Source organism: Somniosus microcephalus, chromosome 6 (assembly GCF_052327205.1).
Source record: "Somniosus microcephalus isolate GS21.2 chromosome 6, FLI_Smic_1.0, whole genome shotgun sequence".
NCBI classification, from domain to species: domain Eukaryota; kingdom Metazoa; phylum Chordata; class Chondrichthyes; order Squaliformes; family Somniosidae; genus Somniosus; species Somniosus microcephalus.
In genome coordinates, this window is record NC_140992.1 from 50,757,576 (window position 1) to 50,770,746 (window position 13,171).

Genomic DNA, 13,171 nt, shown 5'->3' on the forward strand with positions numbered 1-13,171 from the left:
CAACGGTAAACAGCTACTACAGCTCTGTTGAAACCTGGTAGGTTCATAGGAGACCTCCTAGGAAGATCGACCTACTGCTCACCTCTTGGCTGCAGCACAGTAGACTATATGATTACAGACTTGGACCCATCCTCTTTCAGAGCATTCACAGTCAAACCACAAACAACACTGTCAGATCACAGCCAAATTACTATGTTTCTCAAAAAGACAGAAACAAACAACATAGAAACACAACCCAGTAAACTGTACACCACCAAAAAATCGTACAGATGGGCCAAAAATGACACGGAAAAATACCAGAAAACAATTAGCAATGCATCAACTCAAGCTCTCTTAGACACCTTTCTGGATAACATATACACTCACAATAAAGAAGGCATAAACCGGGCAGTTAGTAAACTAAACAATATTTTTGATAATTTGGCAACAAATGCAAACTTGAAAGCTCGCAAGAACAAACCCAAAACAAAAAACTATGAAAAATGGTTTGACCATGATTGCCATAACATGAGGAAAAAACTTAGAAAACTATCAAACCAAAAACACAGACATCCAGAAAACGAGGAAATACGCCTTACTTATTGTCAGACGCTAACACAATACAGAAACACACTCAGGACCAAAAAAGAGCAATTTATTAAGAATACACTCAGCTCCATGGAGGAATCCATTGAGTCGAATTGTTTCTGGGACAACTTGAAAACACGACACAAAAAACAACACGACGATTTGTCCATTCAAAATGGGGACACATGGGTAAACCACTTTGAAAAATTATACCAGAAAAACACACTAAGACCAGAGCAACACCAAATACGCAAAAAACTGGAAAAGCTTGAAATGGCCATAAAAGATAACCAAAACCCGCTAGACGCCATAATAACAGAAAAAGAACTTCTTGAAAAACTCAAGGACCTGCGACCAGGAAAAGCTTGCGGGACAGACGGCATACTAAACGAGATGATTAAACACGCAGACGACAAACTGAAACTGGCTATCCTAAAACTCTTCAACTTGGTTCTGAGGGTCGGTTATTTCCCTGACATCTGGAACAAAGGACTCATAACACCCATATACAAAAGTGGGGACAAAATTGACCCAAACAACTATCGCGGCATCTGTGTAAACAGTAACCTGGGGAAGGTATTCTGTAGCATCATAAACAAAAGACTTATAAACTTCCTTGAAGAGCACAATGTCTTGAGTAAAAGCCAAATTGGATTCCTGCCAAACTATAGAACATCCGATCATATCTTCACCCTACAGACCCTAATTGACAAACACGTTCACCATAACAAAAGCAAAATCTACGCATGCTTTGTAGATTTCCAGAAGGCTTTCGACTCCATCTGGCACGACGGTTTATTCCTGAAACTTATCGAAAGCGGGGTAGGAGGGAAAACATATGATGTAATTAAATCAATGTATACAAACAATAAATGTGCAGTTAAAATTGGAGACAAACAAACAAAATACTTCCCACAGGGGCGGGGGGGTGACGCAGGGCTCGCCAATCTCACCGACACTCTTTAATATTTACCTTAATGGATTGGCAAAACTACTTGAACAATCTACAGCACCCGGCCTCACCCTATATGAATCCAAGGTTAAATTCCTCCTCTATGCCGACGACCTGGTTCTGCTGTCACCAACTAAGGAGGGTCTACAGCAGAACCTGGACCTGCTGGAGTCGTACTGCCAGACTTGGGCCCTGACAATAAATCCCCAAAAAACCAAAGTCCTTGTGTTCCAGCAAAGATCCAAACAACATGGACCCACAATAAATTTCACAGTAGGAACAACCAAAATTGAACAAACCACTCACTACACATACTTGGGCTTAAAAATCAGTTCTACGGGAAACTTCAAACTGGCTGTGAATGAACTGAAAGAGAAAGCAAGAAGGGCTTTCTATGCCATCAAAAAATCAATCCAAATAGAAATCCCAATTAGCGTTTGGCTCAAAATTTTCAAATCAGTAATTGAACCAATTGCACTCTATGGCAGTGAGGTCTGGGGACCACTAACACAACAAGATTTTGCAAAATGGGACAAACACCCAATTGAGATCCTACATGCGGAATTCTGTAAAAGTATCCTCCGGACTCAAAGGAAAACAGTAAACAACGCATGCAGGGCGGAACTAGGCCAATACCCATTAATAATCACTATCCAAAAAAGAGCCACCAAATTTTGGAATCACCTACAAATGAGCAACCCCCAATGCTATCACTACGACGCCCTGAAATGCCAAGAGCTGACCATAAAGAAGAATACCCTCAGTCAACTAGTCCTGGGACTCAATAAAGTAACTAATAACAATACTAACAATAACCAGTCCCAGGACAGTGACAGGGTAACACAAAGAATTCGACCCAACACAATCGTCGCTAAGCAAAAGGAAAAATATCTGTCATATTGGGCAGAAACAACAAAAACCCAAAGCAAACTCAATTGCTACTTGGCCCTAAACAGACAATACAACATAGCTGATTACCTGACCATGGTAAAGGATAACAAACTGAGAAGAACCTTGACAAGGTACAGACTTAGCGAACATAGCCTAGCGATCGAAAAAGGCAGACACAGGCAGACCAGGCTGCCAAGAGAAGACAGGATATGCTCTCACTGCAGTCAGGGAGTAGTTGAGACAGAGATGCACTTCCTCACAGCCTGTGGAAAATATCAGGGCATCAGAGAGAATTTCTACCAAAAATTCTCACAAATATGCCCTGAATTCAGAAATCTGACTGACAACCAAAAACTCCCATTCCTACTGGGGGAGGAGAGAAGCTGTGTAACACTGGCGGCACACTATGTTACAGCTTGCCATGAACAGAGGGACAACCAGTAAACTAAGACAAGAGTATATATAAACAAGGCGAATGTATATTTATAAACTCAGGGATATACCTGTTTATACACTGTATGAATGGAACCGCGTTTATGTGTTCAACCATAAATGTATTTTGATGCTTTGGCAACATAAGATGTACCTTAACATGCCAATAAAGCGATTTGTATTGTATTGTATTGGATAGCCACGAGTTGGACCACTAGTTATAACCCCCGGGGTAATGGGCAAGTGGAGAGGGAGAACGCGACGGTGTGGAAGGCGGTCACCTTAGCACTAAGGTCTAAAGACCTCCCTACCTCCCACTGGCAAGAGGTCCTCCCAGACGTACTCCACTCGATAAGGTCGCTACTGTGTACTGCTACTAACGCTACTCCTCACGAGAAGATGTTTGTTTTTCCCCGCAAATCAACCTCGGGAGTGTCCCTACCTTCATGGCTCTCCACCCCAGGGACAGTCCTATTACGGAAGCATGTGAGGGGCCACAAAACGGATCCCCTCGTGGAGGCATACACCTACTCCACGCAAACCCACAGTACGCGTACGTCAAGCATGCCGACGGGCGTGAGGACACCGTGTCCATAAAGGACCTCGCCTCGGCAGGAAGCGATGACGACCCATCCTCACCACCCCCAGAAGAACCTCCACCATCCCCAGAGGTATCCTCACCACCCCCAGAAGAACCTCCACCATCCCCAGAGGTATCCTCACCACCCCCAGAAGTACCTGCAACACCCCCAGCACATGGGTATGCCCAGGAGGGCACCACGGACTCCCGGTCAGAACCCGAGGTACTGTTGCGACGTTCAGGAAGGACTATCACACCCCCGGACAGACTAAATCTGTAGAAGGGGTGAATGTGATGAAATATATGTCTTCATCAGCCCCTGTGTTTTACCTGCATTGTATTGTGTGTACCGCCCCCTTTCCCCCTATTGTGTGTATTGGCTCCGCCCCTGTCTTTTGTCATATAAAAGGTCTCAAGAGCTGTATGAGTCATTCTGCCAGACGAATCCGATGTGGAATGACGTGCAATGTTCTTAGCGATTAAAAGCCTTCAGTTGAATCCTTTAACTTCTTCTCCTTGAGTTATTGATGGCACATCAACCACCACAACCATCTTCCTTTGTGCTAGGTATGACTCCAACCAGTGGAGCATTTTCCCCCCGATTCCCATTGACTTCAGTTTTACTAGGGCTCCTTCATGCCACACTCGGTCAAATGCTGCCTTGATGTCAAGGGCAGTCATTCTCACCTCACCTCTGGAATTCAGCTCCTTTGTCCATGTTTGGACCAAGGCTGTAATGAGGTCAGGAGCCGAGTGGTCTTGGTGGAACTCAAACTGGGCATCAGTGAGCAGGTTATTGGTGAGTAAGTGCTGCTTGATAGCTCTTTTGATGACACCTTCCATCACTTTGCTGATGATTGAGAGTAGACTGATGGGGCGGTAATTGGCCAGGTTGGATTTGTCCTACTTTTTGTGGACAGGACATACCTGGGCAGTTTTTCACATTGTCGGATAGATGCCAGTGCTGTAGCTGTACTGCAACAGCTTGGCTAGAGGCACGGCTAGTTCTGTAGCACAAGTCTTCAGCACGACAGCTGGGATGTTGTCGGGGCCCATAGCATTTGCTGTATCCAGTGCGCTCAGCCGTTTCTTGATATCACGTGGAGTGAATCGAATTGGCTGAAGACTGGCTTCTGTGATGGTGGGGACCTCAGGAGGAGGCCGATATGGATCATCCACTCGGCACTTGTGGCTGAAGATAAGAACATAAGAAGTAGGAGCAGGAGTAGGCCATACGACCCCTCGGGCCTGCTCCGCCATTCAATAGGATCATGGCTGATCCGAACCTAGACTCACGTCCACTTCCCTGCCCGCTCCCCATAACCCTTAATTCCCTTATCAGCTAGGAAACTGTCTATCTCCGTTTTAAATTTATTTAATGTTGCAGCTTCCACAGCTCTCTGAGGTAGCAAATTCCATAGATTTACTACCCTCTGAGTGAAGAAGTTTCTCCTCATCTCAGTTTTGAAACGGCAGCCCCTTATTCTAAGATTATGCCCCCTAGTTCTAGTCTCACCCATCAGTGGAAACATCCTCCCTGCATCCACCCGATCAAGCCCCCTCACAATCTTATATGTTTCGATAAGATCGCCTCTCATTCTTCTGAATTCCAATGAGTAGAGGCCCAACCTACTCAACCTTTCCTCATAAGTCAACCCCCTCATCTCCGGAATCAACCGAGTGAACCTTCTCTGAACTGCCTCGAGAGCAAGTATAACTTTTCTTAAATATGGAAACCAAAACTGTACGCAGTATTCCAGGTGTGGCCTCACCAGTACCCTATATAACTGAAGCAAGACTTCCCTGCTTTTATACTCCATCCCCCTTGCAATAAAAGCCAAGATTCCATTGGCCTTCCTGATCACCTGCTGTACCTGCATACTAACCTTCTGTGTTTCATGCACCAGGACCCCCAGATCCCTCTGTACTGTAGCACTTTGCAGTTTCTTTCCATTTAGATAATAACTTGCTCTTTGATTTTTTCTGCCAAAGTGCATAACCTCACACTTTCCAACATTATATTCCATCTGCCAAATTTCTGCCCACTCACTTAGCCTGTCTATGTCCTTTTGCAGGTTTTTTATGTCCTCCTCACTCACTGCTTTCCCTCCCATCTTTGTATCGTCGGCAAACTTGGATACGTTGCACTCGGTCCCCTCCTCCAAATCGTTAATATAGATTGTAAAGAGTTGGGGTCCCAGCACTGACCCCTGCGGAACACCACTAGTTACTGATTGCCAACCCGAGAATGAACCATTTATCCCAACTCTCTGTTTTCTGTTAGATAGCCAATCTTCCACCAATGCCAGTATATTACCCCCAATCCCGTGATTTTTTATCTTGTGCAGTAATCTTTTGTGAGGCACCTTGTCAAATGCCTTTTGGAAGTCCAAATACACCACATCCAATGGTTCCCCTTTATCCACCCTGTTTGTTACGTCCTCAAAGAATTCGAGCAAATTTGTCAAGCATGATTTCCCCTTCATAAAACCATGCTGACTCTGTCCGATTAAATTATGCTTATCCAAATGTCCTGTTACTGCTTCCTTAATAATGGACTCCAATATTTTACCAACCACAGATGTTAGGCTAACTGGTCTATAGTTTCCAGCCTTTTGTCTACCTCCCTTTTTAAATAAGGGCGTTACATTAGCAGTTTTCCAATCTGCTGGGACCTTTCCTGAATCCAGGGAGTTTTGGAAAATTACCACCAATGCATCCGCAATCCCTACCGCTACTTCTCTCAAGACCCTAGGATGTAAGCCATCAGGTCCTGGGGATTTATCCGCCTTAAGTCCCATTATTTTACCGAGTACCATCTCCTTAGTGATTTTAATCGTGTTTAGCTCCTCCCCCCCATAGCCCCCTGTTTGTCCAGTGATGGTTGCAAACGCTTACTACCACAAGGAATAGTTAAGGCAAATAGCATAGATGCATTTAAGGAGAAGCTAGATAAGCACATGAGGGAGAAAAGAATAGAAGGGTCTGCTGATAGGGTTAGATGGAGAGGGGTGGGAGGAGGCTCGTGTCGCGCATAAACGCTGACATAGACCAGTTGGGCCGAATGGCCTGTATCTGTGCTGCAGACTCTATGGCCGCAATTTCGCCGACCGAGGTGGGTCCGGGACAGCCTGGGTCGGTAGCGTGGTCCCAGCCCGCTGCCTACTCCAGCCCACTCTGTTGAAGTGATTTTACAAATGATTGGGCTTGTTAAGCCCGCCCAGTGAGGTTCCCGGCCAATTAAAAGGAAGCGGGTCTGATGACGTAATTTGATGATGCGTCATCAGCCGGTTTCCGTAAAGGGGCCATGTCCAAATTTACTTTGACAGTTCTGCTGTCCGTGTTCTACAGCATTGAGGTGCTGCAAACACTGACAAGCACTGCACAAAGGTGCATGGCTGCACCCAGCCTCTCCCATGACTCCCTCCATATGCTTATGGAGGGAGTCACAGCATGCAAGGATGTTCTCTTCCCTTCCAATGGGCGGAAGAGACCTCCCCAGGAGACCAACGCAGCTTGGTTGCACATTGCTTGTTTCCTCCTGTGCAATATGCAGAGATGTGGTCAGGAGAACCAGGCTGCAGTGGCGCAAACCTTTCAATGATCTCAGTAGATCACAGAACGTTACTGTAAAACCACACTCAACCTCATCCTGCTGTGCCACTCATCACATCCCCATCACTCTGCCTTCCCTACCCTATTCCTGCACATCCTTACTCACACCAACTTACCATGGACCTCCACCCATCTCTATCTACATTATCACTTCCCCATCTCACTAGCCACTCCTCACACTCACCCTCATCCTAGTGCAAGCATACTGTTGTGTTTGTACCGCTATACACAACTACATAAAATAATAAAGCAGCAGAGACTGAGAGTAACTTCAAGTGATCTTTACTGGTTAACTGGAACTTCGGCACTGACTATACAAATCGATACGCATCTGTTATATACGCTCGCAACTAAGGATGTACATCCGCAAAACAAAGTAGTCCCTTCAATGTTGTATACATTACACTTCCTCCCCCTTTAGTTTAATAGTATATTAACGCAAAATTTCTATAATTAACATACAGAGCCTGTCTTTACAGTAACCTTTTTGTTTTCTTAAAAGTAACAAAATTCAAATTCCAACATAACATTTTATTTTGTCAACAGCCCTTTTACAAGTCAAGTCTCTGGGGAGGCCTCCTCTGCCTCTCTGGGTAACGTCTCTCCAGACTCTCTTGCTTTGGGGAATGAGACTGTACAGGTACAGGTGCATCAGGTGAGCTATCAGCACAGGTAGAGCTCTCAGCTGTGGATGAGGCTGGTGCTGATGCTGATGAATCAGGAGTGTCTGTTTCCATGTCAGGTGAGTCTGGGCGAGGTATAGGGCTGTTTTCCACCTGAACATCCAGAATTTGGTCCACATGACGTCTCAAAACGTTCTCTCCCACATCCACAGTATACATCAGTGGTCCCTCTCTTGTGGATATTGTTCCTGGTTGCCACTTTTCCATCTGGAAATCATGAGCAAGAACTGACTGTCCCACACTGAAGCTTCTTGTTGGCTTAGCATTCAAATGTTTGAACTGTTTGTTCTCTACATCACGACGTACATTCGGTTTAAGAAGGTCCATGCAAGATCTCAGGTTCCTGTTCAGAAACATCATCGCTGGAGTCTGATTAGTGGCTGTGTGTACTGCGTTCCGATAAGCAAAGAGGAAATTGTCTATCTTGTGTTGCAGTGGTAGATTCTCGCTGTACATTGCTTCAATGGCCTTCTTGAAAGTCTGTACGAATCTTTCTGCCAAGCCATTTGTAGCTGGATGGTACGGGGCAGATGTGTAGTGCTTGATTCCATTTTTCCTCATGAAACCTTGGAATTCGTCAGAGACAAATTGTCGTCCATTGTCTGTGCAGATTTGTTCTGGTAGGCCATTTCTAGCGAACATGGTCCTCAGAAATGAAATGGTCTTTTCAGATGTGGTTAATTTCATTTTAATGACCTCGGGCCATTTGGAATGTGCATCGACTGCAATCAAGAACATGGAGTCCATGAACGGTCCAGCAAAGTCGATGTGCACATGTTGCCATGGTGATGAGGGCCATTCCCATGGATGGAGAGGGGCTTGTGGTGGTGCGTTCTGGACCTTTTGACATCCTGAGCAGCTCTTTGTCAGGTCCTCGATCTGTTTGTCAATTCCCGGCCACCACACGTATCTACGGGCAAGGCTTTTCATCTTTACCGTACCTAAGTGGCCTTCATGCAGTTCATCTAGCACTCAGTTACGAAGTTTGGGAGGAATCACAACTCGTGAGCTGCACATCAGTGTTCCCAGACACACTGATAACTGCTCCCTCCTAGCTGAGAATGCTGGAAACAATAAGTCACCAAGCGCTGGCCATCCCTTCACAGCGATGTCATAAACTTTTGACAATGTAGTGTCATTGCGTGTTTCTCTTTCAATGAGGGAGTTTGTCACTGGTAGCTGCTCAACTATTGTTGTGTGAAATACCTCTGCTGAGTCAACTGTTGTAGTTCTCTCTGAGGTCGGCAGTGGTAAACGTGACAAACCATCGGCATTGCCATGTTGCTTGGTCCCCTTGTATTCAATGTCATACAGGTGAGCCCCTAGGAAGAGTGACCATCGCTGCAGCCGTTGTACCGTCATCACTGGAACGCCCTTCCTTGGGTTGAAGATTGAAACGAGAGGCTGGTGGTCAGTTAACAGTGTAAACTGTTGACCATACAAGTAGTGGTTGAATTTCTTGACTCCCCACACAAGGCTGAGGGCCTCTCGGTCAATCTGTGCATAATTGCGTTCAGCTGTAGTCAATGATCTTGAGGCAAAGGCTATTGGTCTTTCTGAGCCATCTGGGAACTTATGTGACAACACGGCACCAATGCCATGGGGTGAAGCATCACATGCCAGTCGAATAGTTAAGGCTGGGTCAAAGTGAGCTAGCACCTCTTCTGAAGTAATGAGTCTTTTACTCTCTTGAAAAGCTTGTTCACAGCTGTCACTCCACTTCCATTGTGACCCTGTCTGTAGCAGTGCATTTAGTGGATGTAACACTGTGGATAGGTTGGGCAAGAACTTGTGATAGTAGTTCACCAGTCCAAGATATGATCTCAACTGAGACACATTTTCAGGTGTTGGTGCATTAATCACAGCTTCAATCTTGTCTGGAGACTTGTGTAAGCCGTCCTTGTCAATCACATGTCCACAGTATGAGATTTCCTTTTTGAAAAACTCACACTTGTCTCGGTTCGCTCGGAGCCCATACTCCCGTAACCTGATGAGCACCTGTTCGAGGTTGGAAAGGTGGCCGTTGTCATTCTTGCCAGTAATGATGATGTCATCAAGATAACACTGAGTACCTGGGATCCCCTGCAGGACTTGGTCCATTGCCCTTTGCCAGATTGCAGGAGCTGATGCTATTCTGAATACCAGCCGATTGTACTGGTAAAGGCCTTTGTGCGTATTTATTGTCAGGTACTTCTTTGATGCATCATCAATTTCCATTTGGAGATAGGCCTGGGCCAAGTCAATCTTTGTGAAGCGTTCCCCTCTTGACAGGGAAGCAAAGATGTCCTCAATGCGAGGCAATGGGTACTGTACTGTGTGGAGGACTGGGTTAACAGTCACTTTAAAGTCTCCGCAGATGCGCAATTTTCTTGGCTTTCCTGGTTTTGTGCTGGAGGTTTTCTTCATCACTGGTACTATAGGTGTGGCCCATTCACTCCAATCCACCTTGGACAGGACCCCTAACTGCTCCAAGTTCTCCAGCTCTGCTTCTACTGAAGGGCGAATTGCATAAGGCACTGGTCTGGCCTTGTGGAACTTTGGATTTGCGTTCTCCTCAATCTTAATTTTTGCTTTCATGCCCTTAAGTGTTCCTATTCCCTTCTTGAACACTTCCTGAGAGTCAGAGTATTTGTGACAGTCTCTCAGGAGTGGCGTTGCTGTCCTCCTTTGCTGACACAAACAGTACTTGGATGGTGTGCCAATCCAACTGTATATTCCTGAGCCATTCGCGTCCCAGCAATGGTGATCCTCCATTTTTCAGTACATAGAGGTTCAATTGCGGTATTTTTTTTTCTTTGTATGTCACTGTCACTTTTATTTTACCTTTGGGGCACACTCTTTGTCCTGTGTATGTCTTTAACAGTACTTTAGTTGGCCTTAGCGGTATGTGTGAAAACAGTTGTTTGTAGTCATGTACAGAGATCACTGTTAAAGCTGAGCCTGTGTCCAACTCCATTTTCAGCCTAACTCCTGCCACTTCTGGAGTAATCCATATTATTCTGTGATCCTCTGTCTCTTTCACACTGTGTAGTTTCAGACAAGCCAAATCCTCTTCCTCTGAGTCTGTGTCACTTTTTTTTTATCTGAACTGTTTCCAGTCACGTGGTGTACCTTCTTATATCTTTCTTTGAAAGGTTTCTTGTTTTCAGTCACTTGATGTACCTTCTTGTTACTCTGTATTGTATCAGTTTTCTGCTTCTTATTTGCTTTGCAGACTCTTTCAATGTGCCCTTGTCTGCCACATTGTCTGCAGTCTTTGTCTTTAAACCAACAGTCATTGTGGTCATGTGACATTTTGCCACAGCAATAACACTTCTTTTCTTGTTTCAGTGACATTTTATTAGTTGAATATTCCAGGGATTTTTGTTGAATTTCTAAAGCGCCACATGCTGCTGCTTCCATTGATAAATGGTCTTGGAGTGTGTCCACTATTTGTTTGAATGTTTTGTTTGCTGGCTTTTCAGGGGTTAATAAACTATGTAGCAGCCCATATGTCTTTGCGCCCATAACAGTCAGCAAAACAGTGGCTTTCTTTTCTACCTCCACTCCGTTAGCCTCACAGTACAACTCCACTCTTTCAATGTAAGTTGCCCAGTTTTCAATGCTGCTATCAAATGCTGCAATAGTGCCAATCATCGCCATTTTTTTTTCCAAACCCGTTTTTCTTTCTTTACTAGTTAGCTAGCGTCATGCAAGTCACTGTGCACTTTTCACTTGACTTACGTATCCCCTGCCTAGCTTAGCAAGCGTACTCCGTTTTCTCTACCTTCTCGCTCCTTTCTTCCAAGTTTCGGTGTCCTCTGGATGCGATGCCAGAATAGGAAGATGTAGGTTCATAATTCTCATCGCCAATTTGTTGTGTTTGTACCGCTATACACAACTACATAAAATAATAAAGCAGCAGAGACTGAGAGTAACTTCAAGTGATCTTTACTGGTTAACTGGAACTTCGGCACTGACTATACAAATCGATACACGTCTGTTATATACGCTTGCAACTAAGGATGTACATCCGCAAAGCAAAGTAGTCCCTTCAATGTTGTATACATTACACATACCAACTAACAACGCACAAGGGTAAGCACGTGGGTGTTTTCACCAATGTTCATGTAAATTTTCTGTTAATGTGGTGTCAAACATTGAAATATTTATTTTCAACACTTTGCGTTCTTGGACAGATTTGTGTGCACCTTTGGAAGTGGCTTAGTGAGTTGCAGTGAATGGTGAGACATAACGGTACCCCTGCAATGGTGGTGAGTGTGAAAAGAATGGCTTATGCATTGTAGGGATGTTTATGGTGTTGATGTAGGGTAGTGCCAACCTGGCGCATCATGTGGCAGCCAGGGTGTGCAGCATCAAGTGAAGTAAATCTGGCCATGGAGAGGCCATCCCTGGCCTCCCGGGCAGCAGTGTGGTCGGGTGCTGATGCCCTGTGTCCTGTGCAGCATCAGTTGATTGCGGAGAAGATTGGTGTTGATGTTGGTGCTGCTGGTGTGCCCGGTGCAGCTGGTGTTGGGGCTGATCGTGCTAGGATTCTGAGGATGAAGGTGAAATTTTTTCAAGGGCACTGATGCTGATGGAATAGATGGCAGGTGAGGTTGAGATGACAGAAGCGATCTGTCAATGGTGAGAGAGGTTGTTCCAATGAGGTGATACTGGATAGAGAGATTGCTCTTGAAAGTGAAGACCTATGAAATGGGAGCTTTTGTAGACCATTTGCAGCTGTCAAGTTAGTAAATCATCCGACGCTGACACAACACCCGACCTCCTTACCTGACGTGATCCCCGAGCAGTGGGGAAACCGTTGGCGAACTCTAAAAATCTAAAGGTAAGCTTAAAATAATACTGAATTGGCTGTTAATGCATTTAATTATGTCAATTGCCTCCCCCGCTGCCTGGTGCCGGGTCTGTCCAGCGCTGACAGACCTGACACCTGGGAGACTGGCGTGGAGGCGGGTTGACAGCAGGGTCCCAACCCACTGTCAACCATTTCAAATTTCACAGCTGACCCGCCTCCGATCCCATCCTCTCAGCGCCGGTAAAATTCCGGCCTATGTAATTCTATGGATGTGTGCTAGGCTCAGGGTTTTTTTTAATTACAGATCAATTCCACGTGGGATTAAATAGTGTGTGCAGTAGAAAGCCTATTATGGGCTCATCAAATGGCTCAGTTAGTAATTACACTACTTGCATCCAAAACTCGGCTGCCCATGTCCTAACTTGCATCAAGTCCCGTTCACCTATCACCCCTGTGCTTGCTGACCTACATTGGTTCCCGGTTAAGCAACGCCTCGATTTCAAAATTCTCATCCTTGTTTTCAAATCCCTCCATGGCCTTGCCCCTCCTTATCTCTGCAATCTCCTTCAGCCCCACAACCCGCCCCCCGAGATATCTGCGCTCCTCTAATTCTGCCCTCTTGAGCATCCCTGATCGCTCAACCTTTGGTGGCC